Source organism: Ambystoma mexicanum, chromosome 2q, assembly GCF_040938575.1.
Source record: "Ambystoma mexicanum isolate Mex_15411 chromosome 2q, UKY_AmexF1_1, whole genome shotgun sequence".
Lineage (NCBI taxonomy): Eukaryota > Metazoa > Chordata > Amphibia > Caudata > Ambystomatidae > Ambystoma > Ambystoma mexicanum.
Genome location: NC_090924.1, coordinates 1432624200 through 1432647883, shown reverse-complemented (window position 1 = coordinate 1432647883; position 23684 = coordinate 1432624200).

The window sequence follows — 23684 nt, the reverse complement described above, 5'->3', positions numbered from 1 at the left end:
TGCTTCCATCCTTCCCTGTGGTACTGAATCCTGCTACCATCCTTTCATGTAGTCCATCTAAGGCGGTTCACTTTTCAGTAGTGGATCTGTGTTCAGTGTTTTTAATTACACCTATACACGAGGTTAGTCAGGATCTGTTTGTCTTTGCACATACATGAGTCCAGTATACATGGACGAGGTTTCCCCAGGGGCGCACAGAATCCTACACCCTCTTCTCACTGCAATTGAAAATAGACTTAAAGTTGCCTGATAAATCAGTGCTCTTCCAGTGTGGGGACGACTTGTTAATGGTGTCACGCTCGTACGAAGCTTGTAAACATGAAACCCAAGTGCTACTAACCGCTCCGACTGAAAATGGACACAAGGCTTCCAACTAGAAACTGCAACTGTGCACGCAAAAAGTTCATTACGTAGGGTGTGATATTATGAAAGGTTGCCGCAGGTATCTCCTAGAAAGGAGGCTGTTTCCAAAATCCAAAGCCTCTGACTATTACACACATGAGAGTGTTTTTAGGGCTCGTCAGAGACTGCCGACAAAGGATTTTAGGCTATGCTGAGATAATAAAACCCCTCCAAAGCTATACTCCAGTTAATAGTGGCAGCAGAAGCATTCACAGAGTGTGGAATTTGCAAAATATCCACACACTGGACATCTTTCAAAACACTCTCAACGGAGGACCTGGTAGAGATTCTGTTGCCCTCATAGCCACATCGTATACAGATAACATCCTCCCAGCATCCATTCTCAAGACCCTCCCTGCAGAATCTCTCCTTCCCTACCTGGAGATCATCAACAGCTCCATAACTCAAGGCACCTTCCCATCGACCCTAAAAACAAGACAAATCCTCCCTCTACTAAAGAAGTCCATTCTGGATCCTGACAACCTAGATAACTATTGCCCCATCACTCATCTTCCCTTCCTAGGTAAGATCATCGAGAAAGCGGTAGCCGCACAACTGCAGCAACACATCGACACCAACCATCTCCTCTAAACCTACCAATCCGGATTCAGACCCTGATAGAGCAAGGAGACAGCAACCATACGGGGGTCGATGACGCCCACTTGCGACTTAGTAGGCGCTTACGGACACCCTACATCGATGCATGGGGATCAGCAACCTTGTCCTACGCTAGTTCAAGTCCTACCACGCCAACCGCAAGCAGTTTGTTCATATGGACTATGCTAGATCGCCAATGCTCTCCTCGAAGGCCTCCTGTCATCCTCCGTTGTGCCCCTGAGAAGTGTCCTACACGTGGCCACATGCCTCATCAAAGGTCTACACAGATACGACCCCATCATCCCGGCCCTCATCGACCTTCACTGGCTTCCGCTGCATGGACGAATCAGATCCAAGTCTTGCTGCATCATCTGTAAGGCAGTCGCCTCCAGTCACCCGGATACCTTGTGGAGAAACTCTGCATCTCCGGCAGACAGTGCACCACCAGAAGCCAGGACATGTGCAAACTTGAAATCCACTGCTGCAAAACGGAAACGATCAGAAAACAAGCCTTCTCTGCCTACACCCCAAGACTATGGAACCTCCCCCCTATTGGCATCAGACTCGCCCGCACGCTCCTACAATTCAGCAAATAACTCAAGACCCACCTCTTCAAGGAGTCTCTCCTCCTCAAGACCTAGGCCATCACGTCGCCCCTTGTGCCACCTGACTCGCAAGATGCCGGCTGCCCCTATACTCCCCTCCACCCGGTACAGCTGTACCCCTCTGCTATCCCCCTCTGTATCCTACGCCCTGCTATATATCTGTTCTGTTATTACCACTGAAAAGCACTCTCTTATGTATCTATATTGGTGTATACCTCTGTAAAGTGCTTTGTTGCTTCTCAAAGCTAGGTCTGTGCTCAATAAATACCATAATAATAGAAATATGAATTATAATCTTTATACCCAGGCTGAAGGTACAGGCTGCCGTACAGCTTCCGCCAGTGAAGGAAGGTACAGCTTCCGCCAGTGAAGGAAGGTACAGCTTCCGCCAGTGAAGGAAGGCCAGACAGCCAAAGAGGGAGGCAAGATCCCTCCTTTTAACTTCTCCCAGGGAACAGAGGGAGAAAAGAACTCAGCAGGGCCCCCAGCCACTTCAGAACCAGTACCCAGCCAGCCCACAGCATGCCCTGCTAGGCTCTGCAGCAAGATTCCTGGATAGGGAGTGCCAGAAGGTCTCTGAACCCAAAACCAAGGACAAGGCAGCTGCTTGCAGCAACTCTCGATCTTTGGACCGTCCACCTAAAAGGATGATGCAAACCTATTAAAGAAGCTGGGAGAAGTACAACGAAAATCATCTACTGTCGTCGGCCTTAAAGGACATCCTCGATCCAGTCAATTTCCTCGATCCACAACCGAAAACACTGATTGCTGTCAAGCTTCGAGCAACCGATGTCAAGCCACGTCTCGACCAGTGCTTCAGAACCACTGATCAGCACTGAGACAATGATTCCTGACTCTGAGGTACTGTGTCGGCCAGTATGCAGCCGTTCATGAAGCTTCGCTCACCAAACCATCTTGCTGCTTGATACCAGCAGTTGACTCCCATCTGAAACTCAGTCATAGAAGCCTGTAGAGTGCCCTGAGGCTGACTCAACCCAGTCGAAGACCAAGAACATCTACAGCAAAAGGTACATTATGGTTCTGTCCCCTGTCCTTCCCAGAAGGCCGCTAGAGACATTTAAGACCCTTTCTCCCTTTTGCTGAAACCATGAAACCTTTAAAAACGATGGTGGTTTTTAACCATACCAACTACCCACCTGTCAGTGTCCAGAGTGCTTCCCTTTTCTTTCATAGAAACTATCTGTCCTCTGCATTCCTACACAGGGTGGGTTGTAATTTAGTATTGTGTTAGATTGTCTGTTGTGATACTAATAAAGTACATATTTTGTATAAAGCCTTGACTGGACGCTCCTTTTATCATTGGGTAATAATTATATTTGCGCTGTGTTGCAACTAATCAATGATCCACAACCTTTAGAGGATATAAGCCTGATGCTCCATCCACATTACCAAAATGTATAATTTCAATTGAATGCTTGCTTATTCCAATCTGTTCGGATCCATTCTGGTGTACTAGAGGTGTGGGGCTGATTGATGCTTTAGAAACCGATAGTCGCCCCTCGACCACTTGTACCCTGGACTTTGATTCGTCAAACACAGATATACTCCTGCTTTGCAGAAGCACCTTCTTTGGGTTTACGAGATTATAAACATTAGTTTACACTATATTGCCATGAAAGAGATGGGTTTGCTTTGGCTGTATCACTTATTACAGCAAAGAGTTAGATCCTGTAGCTGCGGGAATGCCATCCAGTTTGAGATCAGTGGAGGCAGCTGCATTGGTAGTGGAGCAAAGTGAGAAGTGTTATGATCACACCTGGAAGTAGCTGTGTCTCATCGTATTGTCGCTTTAATGTGGAAAACTAAGACACAATGTATGCCTTTTTCACGTGCCAGTAAATATGAAATGTTCCTTTTGAATTTGTCAAACATTATACTGACCCTATGCTCATTTCTGAATCCCCTGCTCCCTACCCCTCAGCACGGGGAGATCCATGATACTATCCGTCATGACAGTGTGGCTGTCCCTGTTTGTTTGCTGTCACCACTTACTGATCTTACACCTTTGGCTGAACCATACCTGGTGCACTTTGTTGATGGTTCTTATTATAGGGATCAAAATGGGTTGAGGGGTATGCCGGTTGTCTAGGTGCAGCGCATCCAGTCAATGTATACCCCAAATCGAGGTACATTTTTGGTGTAGCACACGATTTTGGCCAACTTTGGAATCGGCAAAGGTACCTGACATTCACTGGAACCCCTGCAAAAAACTGTCTACATGTGCATGCCCTGTTTGATGCCATGATGTTACCTGACAAAATAGCATTGATTACATGTGCCGCTCATCAGTCTTTAGATGATTCGATCAGTTGTGGCAATGCTTCTGCTCAACACCTTGGCTAATTACCACCCACGTTAGACACTGCAAAATTGTAAATTTTGTCTGTGAAGACCATTCCTGATCCATCCTCAAATAGGACCTCAGAAAAATTAGCCCTAATGCAGGAGAATGCCACCCCAGTGAGAAAGACAATTAGATTCGAAAAGGGTGTTGATTACATGAATACTCGCTGTGGAGAGATGGCCAAGGTGGGTTAGTGGCTCCCAACATATTACTATCGCACCTTGTTAGATTGTGTCATTGTCAGACACATGTGGCTCCGGGTGACATGGTTATGACCCTTAATTGTTCATGATTTGCACCTGACTTTGTCAATATGGCTCAAGAGTATCATCAGCGATGTGTAAGATGCTTACAGAACAACGTAGGAAAGACTGTACTCTCCATACAGGGAGAACATCCACCTCCTTACGGTCCCTTTGTGGGCCTTCAGATATATTTCTCGCAACTATCACACAGCAATAACTACCAGGATATACTTGTCATTCTGGATGTATTCTCTGGGTGGGTAGAGACTTGCCCATGTACGAAAGCAGACACAGTTACAGTGATTAAAATCTTGGTGAGTGACTTTGTTCCAAGGTTTGATGTGCCTATTAGTATTAATAGTGATCAGGGCTCCCACTTTGTGAATAATGCTGTAAAGTTGCTTCTGTCTACCTTGAAAGGTCAGCACAACTTGCACTGCCCTCACCATCCTCAGTCGGCAGGAGCTATAGAGAGAAGGAATGGAGTTTTTAAGAATACACTTGTGAGGGGGCGTGGCTTGGAGCGCTAGCGATGCAGTCGCTCCTCTGATGCCGCCCATGGGAGACCCGCCGCCGCCACAAATATGACGCGGATCCCGGCAAGTAACTCGATCGCCGAGGCGACCCAAGGCGATCGGAACCACTGAAGCACATCTGAGCCGTGGATGAACTCCTAACGCGCGTGCATCGTGCCCAAATCCACCCTCCGAGCCCACCACCCAGCGCCCTCCGTAACATCCAAGATGGCGGACGTTCGGGAGACCGGAGTGAGGAGGCGAGCGACGATCGAGTGAGGGGGTGCGCACTGACACGCGCCGCCGCCCCAGCAGCAGTGGACCCAGCGGTGGACCCAGCGACAGGAGACAACCCAGGAACAGCTCTGGCGGACGTTCGGGAGGCCGGAGTGAGGAGGAGAGGGACGACCGAGTGAGGGAGTGCGCACGGACACGCACCACCGCCCGAGCAGCAGGGGACCTAGCAGCGGACCCAGCGACAGGAGACAACCCAGGTACAGCTCCGGCTCCGACCTCCGCCTGAGCGGTGTGGGGACTGCAGCGGCGGCCGCAAAGGAGCCCCCACCGAGGATCCTCCCGATTTTCGGAACTCCGGCTGGGACATACAGCCCCGGGGTAGACTGCCTCCCGCCTCCCCCCTCTCGACTCCCGCAGTAATCCGGGCCCCCTAGCTGAAGACGCCGGGGTCCGGTCCATATTGGGGCCCAGGGGTGAAAGCCCACAATACGGGAGATCAGCGGCGACACCCCGCGCCCCTGCCGGGGGGCACCCTAACGGCAGCAAGAGAGACCAGCAGTTCCCCCCCGACGAGGGGCGGGGGACCAGAAAGCACCACGAGTCACCAGGAGGGCCAAGAGTAGCCCGTACCAACAGGCCCTAACACTCGGAGCCTCAGGAGGCTGAGTCGGCCCCCGCAAAACACCCGGGGGGCCCCACGACAAACCCGGCCCGCCGCATAAGCGTCACCAAAGTAGGCCTGAGGCCCGGCCACACTGCCAAACACCCTACTCAAGCACCTAAGAACGGGCCCCCTCCCCAATGGCCGCTTAACGCAATCCTGCGCACCGTCCCCGTCAACCAACGGCTGCAGAGGAGGCGCCCCCACGACAGCAGAACCTACGCAAAAGAAGGACAATAGAGGCACGGACACAACCTAGCCTCTCCAGCTAAAAATCCCATAACCACTAACACGTGTCCACCACACTCTTCCTGGGGCGCCCCGGCCCACTCCATTATTTAGCAAACCCACGCATCACTCGTCGTAACGACCCCCCCACTCACCTATCATGTCCAGGCAATCGAAAGCTAACAAAACAACGGACATCCCCACAATGTTTGCTGGCGCGGACAAAAACAAAAAACTAGACACTACCAAATTGACCCCGCAAAAACAGCTAGAAGAAAAGGATGCTCTAGCCACCAGAGGGGACCTAGTAGCCTTTATGGCGGACATTAAAGCTGAATTCCGCTCCTGCTTAGCCGACCTCACCTCTAAAATAGAACAAACGGATCAAAGAATAACAGAGGCGGAACAGAGGCTGGGGGAGGTTGAAGATCGATCACAAGCTCATACTACCACCCTTAAGGAGATCCAACAAACTATCCATACAATGCAGGACAAATATGAGCTGCTGGAGTTTAAGCAGGAGGACCTGGAAAACAGGGCACGCCGCAATAATCTCCGGATTCGGGGGGTCCCATCCTCGGTCCCCGACAACAAGCTAACGGAATACATAGGCGACTTCTTCCAGGCCCTATTACCGGATCTAGACAAATCCCAGCTCCTGCTGGACCGAACCCACCGGCTGCGCCCGCGCCGGGGCATGGACTCAGACCCTCCCCCGGATGTGATCACCAGGGTCCATTTCTTCACAACCAAAGAGGCCATAGCAGCAATCAGCCGTACGGGAGACAGTCTCTCATTCCAAGGTTCCCCCCTCCAGATTTATCAGGATCTCTCGCTACTTACCTTACAGAAACGAAGGGCGCTCCGCCCCCTGGCGCTTTTTCTTCAAAAACAACAGGTTCGGTATAGATGGCTGTTCCCCACGGCACTGCAATTCTCATACAGAGGCACCCTCCGACGGATCAGCCACCTGGAGGACGCAAATTCAATCATGCAGCCAACTTCACCCAGTGAGACCTCCTCGCCAAACCTAGACAAAGCTGGAGACTCTGAACCTCCTCCCTCCCCAAGGCCCAGGCGATCATCCTGGTCAAAGATCCAGCGAAACCACAAGAAACGATAACTAAGGATGACGCACACCACAGAAACAGGACTTCCCACGGACTCTGGTCCCGACAACATCCACCCCGGACACCTACGACCTTGCCAAAATCTAGATCCGCCTCCTTCTCGTTGAAGGAACAAGCCTTTCGAGCAGCGGCGGCGGACCATTCCCGTGGTTCGTACCCACTCCAGGGAGACTTTCCAACAGCGGCTCCCTGGATACCCGTAGTTCTCAAGACGAGATGGGACAGTTGGCCCCGTTGGCCAGGGAGAGGCCCATACCCGAAAGGTCGGGCCCCCCACAAGTTAAAGTTGCGGCCCCCCGTTGGGGTACCGCTTTAAAACCTCAAGTGCAGAACGATACCATAGTAGCTCCCGACAGACATGGCAGCTGAAGCAATAACTCACGACCCCCCCCCAACCCAAACATCGGAACAAGTGACCCAAACGGACCACCAGACCCTGCGGATCCTCTCCCTAAATGTGAATGGGCTAAACTCCCCCAACAAACGGAGGGCAATTTTACTAAAACTCCAAGATGAAGATGCCATGATAGCCATGCTACAAGAGACCCACCTGTTGCCGGCGGACGTAACGCGGCTCCGCTCCCGGCTGTTCCCACTTCAATTCTTCGCCTCTGGAGGAAGCAAAAAGGGAGGCACTGCGATCCTCTTTCGAAAAGACTTACACCCGCAAATTCTAGAAACAAAAACGTGCCCGGAGGGCCGGTACATAGCGGTCAAATGCCTTCTTAGGGGAGACCTATACACCCTGGTCTCAGTCTACGCCCCCAACACGGGACAATCCCTCTTCTATGACTCGCTGGGCACAGCGCTTGCTGACTTTGTGGAAGGCCAAATAATCGTAGGGGGGGACTTCAACGGGGTACCCGATCCCACCAAAGATAGATCGCACCCCCCATCTCCAGGTGACTTTGCTCAGGCTCTCAGCCTCCTTCGGCTCTTCAGGTCCCTGGACATAATAGATTCATGGCGAGTGTTCCACCCCAACGAAATAGACTACTCTTTCTATTCATTTGTCCATCGCACCTTTTCAAGGATCGACTTGTTCCTGCTCTCCCCGCAAACTTTCCCCTCTGTCAAGGAGGTCTCCATTGGCACCAGAGCCATATCCGACCACGCTCCAATGCTCCTGGAACTCCGGGCACAGAACCCCAATCCTCTTGGCCCACGTAAATGGGCACTGTACGACCCGATCCTCAATGACATGGCCACCAGAGACAAGATCGCAATAGGCATAAGAAATTTCTTTGAAGAAAATCCCGCCTCAGACACCTCGCTAGCGAACAACTGGGACGCCATGAAGGCGGTAATAAGAGGCTCTCTAATAGCCCAAGGGACGGCTTACCACCGAAACAGGCGCCAAGCCCGAATAACCCTAGAAAATGATCTAAAAGAGGCAGAGGCAATACAAAAAGAAAAAGGCTGGTCCCCTAAAACGCAACGGCTCATACGCACAGCAAGGAAAAGACTGGAAGCCCACTATGCGGAACAGACCGCTCAACTGCTGGCGAAAGCAAAGCAGTCGTATTACGCAAAGGGCAACAAGGCCAACAGGTTCTTGGTAGCCAAGCTAGCCAAACGCCGACGTAGTAACACGATCGCCAGCCTGCGCGATCCTAACGGAGTCATGCACTACTCGGAGCCGGATAAGCAACGACTCGCAAAAGACTACCTAGCCCAAATTATGAAGGCAACCCCACGGAGCTTACCGCAACAGATGGAATACTTACAAGAGGCAGCAGTACCTCAACTCCCCGAGGCAATGAAAGACGAACTGGAGGAGCCCATAACGGGGGAGGAGGTGGAACAAGCCATCAAATCACTGAAATCACGGGCCCCTGGGCCAGACGGCTTCTCAACTAGGTTCTACAAACTGTTTAGAGCCCAACTGACCCCGCACCTGGTTGCCCTATTCAACTCCTTCAGAGAAACTGGATCGGTGACCCCGTCGATGCAGGAATCGACCACTATCCTCCTGCCTAAGCCGGGAAAAGATCCGAGAAACCTGACCTCCTACAGGCCGATTGCCCTCCTAAACATCGACGCAAACATATACTCAAAAATCCTGGCAACCCGCCTGAATCATATCCTACCGAAAATCATTCATCCCGATCAGGCCGGTTTCATTCTGCATCGGACAGCAGGAGACAACATACGAAGAACACTGAACCTAATAGACCTGCCTCCCGGAACTCTCAAAAACTAGTGTTGGTGGCGCTGGACGCAGCTAAGGCATTTGACAGGGTGGATTGGACATTCATGAAGCACACCCTTAAAGCCTTCGGCTTTGGACCAAACTTCCAAACGATGGCTCTAGCCAACTACAACAACCCAAAAACCAGCCTAAGAATCAACGGCCACAATTCGGACCCAATCCCCCTGTCATGCGGAACCCGACAAGGCTGCCCGCTGTCGCCCCTGCTTTTTGCACTTACCATGGAGCCATTCGCCCAAAGAATCAGACGAAACAACCAAATTAAGGGCATACAGAGTGGCCCCACGCAACACAAAATCGCCCTATACGCGGACGACGTTCTGCTCACGATCTCAGAGGCCCACGCATCCCTAAAACACGCGACCCGTGAAATCGCCACCTATGGAGAAGTCTCTGGCTTTTCAATAAACTTCGATAAGTCATCGGCTTTGGGCATCGGCCTCAATTTAGCGGAGCAGGAGGCACTGTCCAAGATATGCCCAATAACATGGGGAAAAAAGGCCATCCCCTATCTGGGGGTCCACATCCCGGCAGACCCGAGAGACACATATAAGGTCAACTTTCCTCGACTCTTCACAGAATTGGAAGGCGACTTGAAACGATGGGAGACCCAAGAGATCTCACTGCTAGGGCGCATCACGGCATGCAAGATGAACCTCCTCCCCAGATTCCTGTACTCCTGCGCCTCCCTACCAGTAGCGATTCCCACACCAACGCTCCGAGGTCTCCAAAGGACAATGCTGAACTTTATCTGGAAAGGTAAGAGAGCGAGAATCCCTCTCAGGACGATGCTGGGGGGTTCCAAATTAGGAGGGCTCGGGGTCCCGGATCTGCAAGCCTACAGAGTAGCGGCACAACTAGCACAGGTGCAGGCATGGCAAAACATAACAAATCGCCCTAGATGGGTTGAGCTGGAACAATCACGAACTCCCCTGCCCCTACGATTCTTGCCACACATCCCACCCCCCCTCAGGTCGCATTGGGGAGACCTCCTCCTATCAACTAAACACACCCTCAGCTCCTGGGACTGGGCACCAAAACGGAAGGGAGTGCCAAGGGGGCTGAGCCCACAATCCCCAATCTTCCACAACCCAACTTTCTCACCGGGAGCGAATCCCCGCAACTTTCAAAATTGGATAAACGGGGGACTAGAGACAGTGGACCAGCTATACATAGGAGGGAGACCACTCACATTCGACCAATGCAAGGAGAAATTCCAACTCCAGGAAAGAGACAGATTTACCTACATCCAGATACGCCACTGGTGCTCGCACCCCCAGACCCTCCAAGCGGCGACACGCCCCCCGACCGCTCTGGAACTCACACTGAGAGACCTCCCCACCCGCGGTAGAGTATCCACCCTATATAGACGCTTTTTAGCGGACTTCCTGACCACAAAAACTCGATGCATGGCTCAATGGGAGGCGGACCTGGGACACCCAATCGAGGACCAAACCTGGGTGGACATATGGACCAGAACTCACACCTCATCGACCTGCATCACCAACAGGGAATGTGCATATAAGGTCACACTCCGGTGGTATTACCCGCCCCTCCGACTCCACCACATGAATCCGCAATTGGACCACTCCTGCTGGAGAGGATGCGGCCACCCAGGCTCCTTCTTCCACATGTGGTGGACCTGCCCAAAGATCCAACGGTTCTGGAGGACATGCCTGGAGACCATCTCGCAGATCACCGGAACGACAATCCCCCTAGAACCAGAAGCAGTCCTGCTAGGAGCTCCGATCCCCACGATCTACCCACGCTCCGGGCCCAGAGCGAAACTACTAACCCACTGCCTCCTGGCAGGGAAAACAGTGGTGGCACGAACTTGGAAATCCCCGGAAGGCCCTCACGTAGCCCAATGGTGGACCAAACTATGGGACATCCTGATCGCGGAGAAAGTGACGGCGGCACAAGCGGGTATACTTCACAGGTTCCGGAACATTTGGGCCCCAGTGCTAGAATACGACCAGCGCTTCCCCGCCCTAACTTACAAACCGACCCGAGCCCGCTGGATCCTGGAAAACCAAGGGACCCCCGAGGCAGAACCATAGACGCTGAGGCAAGAAGTGGACAACCTAGGAGGGAAGATACCACCTCCAGAGACTGAGGAGCAAAAAGGCCGAAGAACGAGGAGAGGGAGGAAACCCAGGGGGGGAGATAAGAGACTGGGGATCTATATACCTAAAGAATCACTGCCGATACTGTTTGTAATTTATCATTCTGCCTTGATTGAAAATAAACAAAGTTAAAAAAAAAAGAATACACTTGTGAAGCTGTGTCAGGAGACTGGCATGAAATGGCCTGTATATTATATTAGTCAGTTTAAGAAGTAATCCAAAACGGAAAACCAGGCTCCATCCCTATAAGGTCTTTTACAGAAGGTCAATGTGATTGCCCGCGTCTCCTCCAATACATGCTGTGTCTAATGACTTGCACTTAACTTGTCACAAACTGCTAGAATATGTGAAATCTATGTTTTTTTCTGTTAGTCTCGTCCATGCTCAGGTCAAGTCCACCTTACCTGAGAACCTTCTGCTCTGGCCATTCATTGCAATCTGGAAATTGCATTTTAGTAAAGGTGCACCAGCAGAAATCTTCCTTACCCCCCTCTGCTCCCCGTTGAAAGGGGCCTACCTTGGTTTACTCACAACAAACTCTGTAATAAAGGTGCATGTGTTCTTTTCACAAACTGCAAGTGGGTGGTAGCCAGGTGGTAGCCTCTGCAGACTGACATGGTTGCTGTTTGTAGTCTGTATTTCTGTTTTGCTGCATCGTATTCTATCGTCTGCTGCACCCAATGCCTCTGTTCCTCGGCCTGTGAGGAAGCATACATGGACTAATATGCGGTGCATTGGCAGGTGGGAAACTGAGGGTTTGGAGGGGATTGGCAATATGGAGTTGATAAGGTACTTATCCCTGTGAATCTTTCCCAAATGGGATGAGCAATGAAGTCTACCTCCAAGCTCTGAATGCAGAATTCCAAATCTAATCTGTGACCTTTTCCTCTGATACTAGCACTAAAAGTGAGGCAGTAGTCATTGGATGGACTCAGGCTCCTGAAACCCTGAATCCTACCCTGAAACATCCCATGCGTCTCAACTCATTCATTATTGTTACTCTGTTTTATTCCCTAGGAGAAGAAATTGAGTGATCTTCAAGACTTTTTATTGGTATTCTCAAGTGCCAGGTTCTACAGTAGTGACTTTGAGAAGGATGTAAGATGGTATTGTGGGCGAGACTGCAGGCGTGGTGAACTTGCCCCTCGGCATGCTCTGGGCAGTGGTGCTAGGATATTAGGACGTGGATCTGAGTATGTTGCCCAGCAGGAGTTCTGGATGGTCTATGCAGTTAGAATGCTATTTATATACTCTGCTAGATTCTAGGAATGATACCCAAATGACAAAGCTCTGTTCAAATTTCTTTTATACTCATTGCCATTCTGTCCTGGATTTACAGATGTCCCTTGAGGTTAAGCTTAGTGCATGTGTGAACTATACTCATATAATGAAAGAATGAAAGAATCTCCAACGCCACCTCAGAATCCAAAGAGCTCTTCGCCATCTTCAAGGAACTCTCCACACCGGCCACTAAGTCACAAGAGATTGTCAAGGACCAAGCCTGGTGTAACACCATACAAACCGCCCTTCTAAAAAAAATCGAACTCCTCCAAGCCAAAATCCTAAACCATCACAAAAATCTCACTCAGCAAATCTTAGCTGCATCCCCTAAGGAAACAGTGATTGAGAACAAAAAGATAAGTCACATCACACCCTTTAAATTTAGAGAAGTCTCAGAAAAAGAGGTAATCGATATCGTTAACAGAATCAAACCCTCCAACTGCAAAGGCGACGCTTGCCCCGCCAAACTAGTCAAAGACTGTGTTGAGACACTAGCACCATTCCTCAAATCCTTCATTAATGCATCCTTCAACTCTAACTCAGTCCCAACCAGCCTAAAAGAAGCCTGGGTGCGCCCCCTTCTCAAGAAACCCACTCTAGATCCAGAAAACGCCAACAACTATAGACCCATTACAACAGTTCCCTTCCTGCTCAAGATCCTCGACAAAGTCGCCTACTCACAAATACAGCACTACCTTGAAGAAAACCACATCTTAGGCAAAAGGCAATCGGGCTTCCGCCCGGGGCATGGGACCGAATCTGCCCTTCTAGACCTTAAAATTCAACTTAATGACATCATGGACAAAGGCAAACCGGCTCACCTCCTACTATTAGACCTATCTGCTGCCTTCGACTTGGTCAATCATGACATTCTAGGCACACAACTTAAAAATGAAGCTCACTTCTCGCCGGAAGCCGTCTCCTGGGTCAAATCCTTCCTAGAGGGTCGACTTATGAAAGTCTTTTCTGAATCTGCAAACGCTACCCCAACCACCATCCACTGTGGCGTCCCACAAGGATCCTGCACTGCACCCACCCTATACAACATTTTCACCCTCCCTCTGTTCAATGACCTCGACCATCACCACATAGCTTACACCAACTATGCTGACGACACCCAAGTCCTGCTCCCCCTTACTGGCTTATATGAACAAGACGCCGCAGCACTAACTAAAATATACACAGCCATTCAAACCTGGATGGCAGCCAACGGACTCTGCCTTAACGGGGACAAAACAGAGATCCTACTAGTTGGCACCAAAGAAACACTAAATAAACTCCCGCCTCTATACAAATCCTTTAACGTCGATAACTGCACCATCACAGTCTCCACTGCGGTAAAAACGCTAGGAGTATACCTCGACTCCACTCTCTCCATGACACGGCAAGTCAATGCCGTAGCCTCCTCTGCTGCATTAACCACTAAGATAATCAACGCCGTTAAACCCTTCCTATCCCCTAAAAACTGCCTGAATGTAGCCAGAGCCACAGTAGGTACCAAATTGGACTACTGCAACGCCCTCTTCCTGGGCACATCTGCACAAAACATTAAAAAAATGCAAGTCACACAAAACAATGCTCTAAGAGCAGCCCTAAGCATTCCAAAAAGGGAGCACATCTCCCAAGCCAGAAAAGAAGCACATTGGCTACCTATAAAAGAACGCATACTATTTAAATCCATGGCCACCACACACAGATGCCTCTCTGCTAATGCCCCACCCTATCTTTCTGAAAGGATCACCCTCCATACCTCCTCTAGACCTACCAGGTCACACCTGACCAACCAAACATATGTACCCACTTTCAAAAGAAGCAAAGCCGGGGGGTCCAGCTTCCAACACCTAGCACCCAAAAATTGGAACGCACTCCCCACCGCCTTAAGAAGCGAAAAATCATACCATGCCTTCCGTAGACTACTCAAAACCACGCTGTTCCACTAACCCCGCCTCACCTGTATTCTCACCACTGTAATTATGGAAATAACAGCAAATGTATGAAAAAACGCGTCTATGCTAATCTGTATATCTGTATACTCACCATGTATGCCTGTAACAAGTAAGAATTCTTAGCGCCACGATGCCCCCGGGCAGATGTGCGCTCTACAAATCCAAATAAATAAATAAATAAATAAATAAATAAATACTGAGAAAAGCAGCCAGTCTCTTTGGTATCACACATTCTCGAAGTTGGATGGATATCTTGTTTTGAATACCACGTTGGCCACAGTTATGTTTACTCTACCACTGTCTGCCTTTCAGGTTATCACACACTACTCCAATTGTACCGACGGTGCGGTAATACAACCCCAGCAGCAGAGTGACGGTATGCCCAGAGGACAACAGAAAAGGGAAGTAGTAGATACGGTCAGGAGCGGGCGAATACTGCACTTGCAGTGTAGTGCATATATGAAGGGCAACACTTAGATGGTTGTATAGCTCTTGTAGAGGAAGCCGCCATGCCTTTTTTTCTGGGGCAGAGTTTTCTAACAACAACACTAACATTGGCAAACTGCAGTCAATCGGCATGCTCTGCTGTTTGACCAGAGAGCCATTGCAGTAACTGAAGAAGCGTGTGCTGACAGCAAGAGTCAAGTTGTAGTGGGACATGATGCGCAAAGAAATGCAGGATTGCCTGAACTCAGAAGTGTCTTGCATCAGCCCAGTGCAACAGCTGCCCAAGGCTGTTGGGTAATGACTCAGGAGTGATAGAACATATCTGACCATGGAGAAACCTATGGCAATTCAGTGGTTGGTTCTGTGGATTGAAAGGCTGCACCAGGGGAGTTGCTAGGTCTGGAAAAGACCCGGGGCTAAGCTGATGTCGGTACTGTTGGGACTGGGGGCTAGCTAGTCTTTTGGCTGTAGCTCCTGAGATTCTATCCGGGGCTACAACCAAAAGATCAGGGGCTATAGCCCCCTTAGCCCCCCCCTAGCAACGCCCCTGGGCTGCACCCTCACAGCCAAGAGTCCAACCAATGGCTCGTGGGCCCTAGTAAGCAGGATCTTACCTGGTCTATGGGCTGAATGCAATTGGTACTGGGCGACACACTGAGAAGTGAGGGAGGGAAAACCTCATTGTGATGTTTCCCGTTACCTGCTCTCTGCCCCAGCATGAATTCCTGATTTGTGGTTTGGAATTGCTCTGCTTGGAAGTGTGGCCTTTGCAGCCGCCCCAGTTGCAAGGCATAAGAAAGTAAGAGCAGATTATGTTGCTAGGAAACAGGATTTGTTGGGAAGGGGAAGTGTCAGTGGTTTTTTCGGTCTGTAGAAGGTTCTTTCAGGGAAAGGATACATGAATAGACCTTGTTTTAGCACCAGTAACTGACGTGCACTTCATAGTGCACACTGAGAGTAGACAGTTTAATGTGTTCTGGCCTGCTCTTGAAATTAAGTCAAGAGAAACTCATATAGAGTTTCTGAGCGAGTGGCCCAAACTAGTAGCCCGAAGATTTGAAGAGATAGAAAATGCAGAATCAGAAATGAAAACGATAAAACATATGCAAAAGGTCTAAAGGTGAAAGAGGCAGCGTCTAATGAGCAGCAGCCTGCCACTGAGATAGCCCACAGAGCAGCTACTTTGTGTAATTTGTGTGCAGTTGCCCAGGAAGAGCATGTTCCACGGTGCATTGCCACCAGCATTTGTAGAAACATTTTCTTTCTCATTTTGGCTGGTATGCTCCCCTGATGCCGTGGTCCTGCCCCAGCTCAGCTCACCTTCGCCCGACCCCAGATGTGTACTCCTCGTGTGCTCTCCCAGAAGTACACACAGGGGCAAAGGCTCATAAGTGCGATTTGGGAGACCTTTTGAGAGCCCAAGACGTATCTGGTAATGAGTGTTCATACTTGCAATTCTAACAGAAGCGCCATCATGGACTAGTGTTAAAAGTACTCCCTACGCAAACGGTAAACAAAAGAAGAAGAACAAAGTCGTGAATGAGGGTCTGTGCAAAACAGGAGAATCTTGCAGAGTAGTAAAGATAGTTGACATTAGAGATATAGGACCTGATTCACAGAATCATTTTATAATGCTGCAATCCCATAGGGAAACTCTGTGAATCAGCCCCATAGTGCCAGGGGGGGTCTGTCACCGTGACACCCTCTTCTAGCAGTATGGAAAGGAAAATTGGCATCATCATGAATGCCAAGCTGTCTGCGGGAGGGCACATGAATATACTGGGAGGGGATTTGAGTGACCAAAACATTATGTTCCCTTTTGAATGCCTGTGCCACACCCATAGAATCCCTGCCTGAGTGGTTTTCATTTTTTATTAACTCTCAGCAGACTTTGGTGAGGGTGTTCCCTGGACTTGTTGGCTTTGGCAATACTTGGATAAACTCGTTAGTGGAGGATGAGCAGTGTGGGATGCTAAGCTCAGAACCTTTTGGATGATTAGTGGCACTAGGAGAAGGGCACCCAGCCACCATGTTTGGACTGAGCCGGTTTCATCAGGACCTAACAAAGAGACTTTCTTTTGGAGCAGAATTGCATCAGGGGGTGGGTGGACCTCTGCTCCTCACCTGAGGAGGACGAGCCTGGAAGTGAACGGCAGGACTGCTCTGAGCTGGACATCATGTGGTATCTAGAATGTGCTAGGAATGGAAAACGAACTCCAGCAAAGGGGCAGAGGAGCTACAGTTTGTACTGATAGGCCTGTAGAGAAAGTGGTGTCCCATGTCTAGTGGGGTATAAGGAGAGCTGAGTTTGGGGGCGGGGTGAGTCGGGATGGCTCTGGGTGTGCGGGGTCAGAGTACGATGCTGTCCGTTCTCTTGTAAAAGATGGAATAATAATTTAAAAAAAACATGGCCTGTTCATCTCCTGGACCTTATCTGACTGGTCTCCTGTCCCGTTGATACATTCGCTGGGAGTTATTCCTGTTGGGGAAAGATAATATGTTGAGTGTGTGGTTTCTTCCAAACGTCTCCATTGTCCAATCCAAACAACCCATGATGCGCAGCATTAACTGAGTGATGCAGGGAACTTGCACACTCTATGCAAACTCGCATGAGTGTAGTGTGGTTCACGCTGCCACCAAATCAACAAGTCATGTCCCAGCTGCATCACAGTGGCAGCTCCAAAGCTGGACAGAGGACAATAAGCCTGGGTACACATCTGTTGCCTCATTAGACAACGTTTGCCTTGTAAGTTCCCTGGGACTTTGGTCCTCCATGAAGCATTTCCTGCCACATCTCAGAGATAGACCCTGTGAATCAGTCGGGAATAATTCTGCCACAGTTCACAGAAGAATAGTATTTTTATTGTACTGCTTATAGCATAAACCCAGCTCAAGAGCAGTGGTGCGCTTTACAACAGGAGGGTGCCAGATCTGGGCTTGGCATTTTATACAGTTGTGCAGTACTGTTGGTGGCGGAAGAAAGGGATTTTTATATGTCCAGCAGGTATTGTCGAAAGAGTCCGGTTTTTTAGTGTTTTGCAGAACCGGAGGATGTTCAGTGCATTTTCAGCCTCTTCCGGGATTGAGTTCCAGATGGTCAGGGCATGGCAGTAGAAGGACTGCTTGTGAGTCTTCTCTCTGCAGGCTGGCCTTGACTCCAACCTTTTGATGGCTTTGCTTTGTGAGGTGTGAGAACCTCCAGAGGTGTGGAGTTTAGCCACCAACTATATTGGTGTTCAATATGAGACTGCTTTGTGGGTGATACATGCAGTTTTGAATATGATCCTGGCGGGGAGGGGTGCCAGTGAAGCGTGCACTGTGTTGGAGCGATAAGGTTCAATTTGCAGGAAGCTGTAATGAGGTGGGGTACAGCGTGGTGGGCTGCTTTCAGGGGTGTCAGATGTGTGGCTGGATAACCCAATCAGGAGGACATTTTCCCCCATCAATGTTTGAGGACTTGGACTTTTGTACAGAATTCGTTCACATGAATTAAGAGTTCAATTGGCAGAGTGTGTGGATTTGTAGCCATGCAGTTTGTGCCTTTTTGGCTATGTGCTTTTGGAAGGAAAGGCTACTATCAACAATGGATTCCAGGGATGTGGAGTTTGACAGCTTAGGGGTGAATCCTTTCATGCACATGTCATCCACCCACAAGAGTCAGACATCTGCAAAATTAATACTTTCATTCTGTAGGGCCACAAGGTTTAGGGAGCCAAAGAAATCTGTGAAACTAATGCACACATTGAAGGTGCCACCATGTTTGGGGAACCAAGGACATTTGTGAAATCAATGAATGCACTGTTGATGGTGACCAAGGTTAATGGACCATTGGCAGCACATATGAAATAAATTCATACATAGAGTAATTTCACAAGGCCAAGGATCTGTAAAATCGATTCATGCATTGAGGATGGCCAGCAAGTTTATCACGGTGAAAGAACAAATGACATTTCCTTTGAAATTGATGCACACTTGGAGGATGTCTGCTTAACTCATCAAGGTCAAAAAATCAATGTCCTCTCCTGTGAAATCGATGCACAGATTGAGGAAGGTCACCACGGTCACCAATCTCAAGAAACCAATGGCCTTTCCTGTGAAACTGATGCATGCATTGATGATGACCACCAAGGTCACCAATCTCAAGAAAACAATGGCCTTTCCTGCGAAACTGATGCATGCATGGATGATGACCACCAAGGTCACCAATCTCAAGAAACCAATGGCCTTTCCTGCGAAACTGATACAAGCATGGATGATGACCACCAAGGCCACCAATCTCAAGAAACCAATGGCCTTCACTGCAAAAGTGATGCACGCATGGATGATGACCACCAAGGTCACCAATCTCAAGAAACCAATGGCCTTTTCTGTGAAACTGATGCACGCATGGATGATGACCACCAAGGTCACCAATCTCAAGAAACCAATGGCCTTTCCTGCGAAACTGGTCCACGCATTGATGATGACTACCAAGGTCAAAGAACCTATGTCATTTAATATGACATCAATTCATAATTGAGGCATGTCACCATGCCTAAGGTTCCATGTCCTCTCCTGTGAAACTGATGCATGCATTAAGGATGGCCAGCAAGTTCACAAAGGTCAAAGAACAAATGACATCTCAAATGAAATTGATGCACACTTGGAGGGGGGCCACCTAGGTCACCAAGGGCAAGAAACCAATGGCATTGCTTGTGAAATGAATGCATGCGTTGAGGGTGGCCGACAGAGTTACTTAGGTTAATAAAGCAATGCCATATCCTGTCAAAGCAATGCACACATTGAGGTCAACAAGGTCAATAAACCAATGGCATCTATATGGATGTGGGTTGATTGTTTATGTTTTTTTTTTATCGCTGCAAACTGCCCGCAGTGCAACTACTCGGGCCCACGTTTGAAACGTTCATATTTTTTTGTCCCCCACCGTCAATGTTAAGGAAGCAGGGAAACATAGTGGGGCGGGGGACATGCATTCATACACTCATTTAAACATTTATTTTGTGCAACATGAACATATATCAAGCATATGGTAACATTTACCAAGGCCACCAAGGTCAAGGAACCAATTACTTTTGCGAAATTGGTGCACACATTGAGGAGGGCCACCAAGTCAACCTGGTCAGAAAACATCTCCTGTGAAATCAATGTCCACGACTCGATGTAGGTGGTTCTCCCTTCTCGTGGCTGCAAGTCAACACCACAGCCCCCCAGGACATTGGTGGCGGAAGGGACACAGCCACGAGAAGGGAGAACCACCTACATCGAGCCGTAGACAGTTATACCAAAAGCAATGGTTATGAACAACTCTTTGGGTTTGTTTTTGCCCAAAGATTCTTCTAATGTTTATAAGCTTCTTGTCACGGTTTTTTGACCGCTCATGTTGACAAATGTGCTGGTGTAATTGTGCTTGTTTTCTCTGCTCCTAATGTGACGTTAACACCCCATTCCAACGGCTGGAAGGAGGGTGGGGGGGGACCGGCCCGGCAGCCCAAGTTACTGGCCCAAGCAAAGCAAGGACAGTTAACGAGGACTCCAAGCCGTTACCCCCATTCCAGCCCTTGGAATGGGGTGTTAACGCCATTAGCACCCTGGGTTACCAAAGTGGTAACCCGGGTTGCTGAAATCCAAAATGATCCAAAATGGCCACCATGGTTGAAGAAGGCGGGCTCTATGCAGAGCCCCTCTTCTATTACCATTGCAGCCAGAAAGGGGAGGAGGGATGCTGCTGCAGCGGCAGCACCAGCCACTGCAGCAACAATAATGTAAGTGGGGCAGGGGAAGGGGTTGGGATTGTTTTATTGATTGTTTTATTTTTTAAAGAAATGAGAGGGTGGAGGGATGATGGCGGCCTGTGACGAGAGAGGTCGTCTGTGGGTTTTCTGGAACGCGGGCTAAGATTGGAGATTTCAGCTTGTGTTCTGCAGAGCCTGATAGGCTGCTCCACCTGCCCCAAGTGCTAAAACTGCATGGCCACACAGTGTGACCTGGACTACCCTGCAGGCACCCCCTTAATGCCATGGGATGACCTTACTCCTGTGTCTCCTTATCAGCCCACCTTTCTTGTGCATCTGTTTGGGCATTTGGCACTGCTAGGTCCCCCAAGGCAACTCGTTACCTAGGCGTCCCTTGGTCCAGTTGCCTCGATACCTTCCTCATTGAATGCGTGGGATCTGGTCCCAGAGATTATGGGCCTCATTACGACCCTGGCGGAATGGGTTAACGGGTGCCGCAAAAGGATGCAGACTCATTAAACCCGTTCCGCCACATTACGAGGTCCCCTCGCGGGACCCGGTAAGCACGCCTGGTAAACCAGGCGTGCTTACCGGGTCCCGCGAGGGGAAGAGGGAGCAAACAATGGGCCACTCGTAATCGGCCCGTTGTTTGCTCCCTCTCCCATTCCCATTCAGCCCTATGGGGGCTGCAATGAGAATGGGGAAGGTCCGGGTCCAGGTCCTTGGAGGGAGGAATTAGCGGGCCCTCCGAACTCGAAATAGCCTGGTAATTCCTCATTCTGGGAACCCAGACGCGATTTCGGCGATAGGCCATGCCGCCAATAGCGGTATGGCTACCGCTGAGGTCGTAATGAGGCCGTATCTCTGAAGTTCCTCTGAAGATGGGTATTCCACAACAAAGACTCTAGCTGACTGCCACCTCAATTTACTCTCTGGGAACTCTAAGGGCTTTAATTCCCTCACCTCGGACCGTGGAAGGCTCCAGACGATCCAGAGTTCGGACCTGATTCTGATTCAGGAAACGTGTTTGACGTATGCAGTGGGAATTGATGGATTTTCAACTTTTCAACAACTGGCCCTGCAACTGGGAGGGGAAGGCCAGAAGGGAGTATCCTTATTGCCTGCAAAAATGATGTCTTTGCCTTCTCTGTACTGCTATCTATAGAGAGACAGGGCATCCAGCTTGTTAGAGCGGGTTTGTCTGGTGGTAAGGCGGATGGGTGCTGGTTGGTGGTTAATTTGTATTGGAATCCTCAGGCCTCCAATTTATTTGAGTTCTGCAAGATTTGTCTGACTGTCTTGTTAAATTTTCCTCTATTCCCGGCTGATGGAATCGTAACAGCGGGAGATTTAAACTCTCAATGTGTTGATGTCATGGATAGGCCATCCGGCAAAAGTAAACCAAGTACAAGGAATGGAAAAATCTGGTTAAAATATATGAAGGAAAGGGACCTATAGTTGCTTAATGGGAATGTGGTGGGAGATCTTTTGTGTGAACCCACTTGGCATAGGGGAGGCTCTTTCTCTACCTTAGATAATTTTTTTGTAACCAGAAAGATCTTTGATAGCTGTTTAAAATCTGTAGTTTCCAGGGGGAACACAGATGATCATGACATGTTGATGGCCACACTGTCCTGAGAGAGGGTGAATGTACAATCAGTCTATTATTCTGAGGTTTCCCTAAATTCTGCTGGAAACCGTTTAAGAAAATTTGATAGAGGGGGTTTGACTGTAATGAACAACTTTTCCGAACGTGTAAAACAGCTGTCCGACGGTCGGCTCTCTCTTTGTCGTAATCCTGCTAATTTCCAGGTTTTTCTGTGGGAGCTAAGTCCCCAAACTGTTTATGGTAAAAAAAGTAGGTGCTCCATAACCATTCGTATGATACTCACATCCATGAACAAAAGAGGTTGAAACGGAATCAAAGGGCAAGGATGAAGAAAATGGGCCTTGATTAAGAGCTTCTTGATGAACATCTTAGGGTTATGAACAATTTATACAGGAAATGGGTTCGCTCACATAGACACTTAATATACCAGCAAGAGGGGGAAAAGATGCTGAGGGCTTTAGATCTTAGAAACTCCAGAAATGTTTGGGCTATAGTAGGTTCTTTGGACAGCCAACTAGCAGATAGTCAAGAAATGATATTACAGGAACAGGTTTGGGTTAGGCACTTTACTGAGGTCTACCGATACTCAGATACTCCAATTCCAAAGACAGAGTTGAGAGGGGCCTGGTCTCTATCTCGTTGCTGTGATACCACTGAAAATCTAGTTAAGCAATCATCCACTTCTAGAGCAGGTGGCCCAAATGGGCTTAGTAACTCTATTTTTAAAAGGAACACTGCCCTATGGGCGCCGCTCCTAAAATGTCTATTTGAAAATATCTTGTTGTCCAAGGAATTCCCAGTATTTTGGAGATCGTCTGTGGTGATCCTAATTTACAAAAGGGGGGCTCGTTTAGCAGCTTTAAACTACCGTCCCATATCCCTTTAGGTTGCGGATAGCAAAATCTTTGTAGGTTTGTTTTTGGCAGGGATGGAGACCTGGGCTAAACTGAAAGGCATCATTCCCAAACAACAAACTGGGTTTAGAAGGGGGTTGTAAACTTCCCTTAATGGACTAGCTCTAAATTGTCTAAGTGCGCAGGAGGAAAGGTGGCTCTTCCCTTTTTGGAGCCTGGATTGACCTCTCGCAGGCGTTCAACACCATCAACAGAAATTTGCTCTGGAAAAAACGGAATGCCTGGGGGCTCTGCCCAACCTCCCATCCAATTACCTCCAAGGTCCCTTTGCGGGTTCGTTTTTTAACACCTGCAAAAAGCAGACATTAAGTACCAACCCGCAATGGGAACTCGGAATAGAGCGGTAAGGGTTTAACGGCACCGGTCTCGTTACCGGTGACCGTTAACCCTTACCGCCCTACTCGGAATGACCCCCTATGTCTTGTCTAGGGT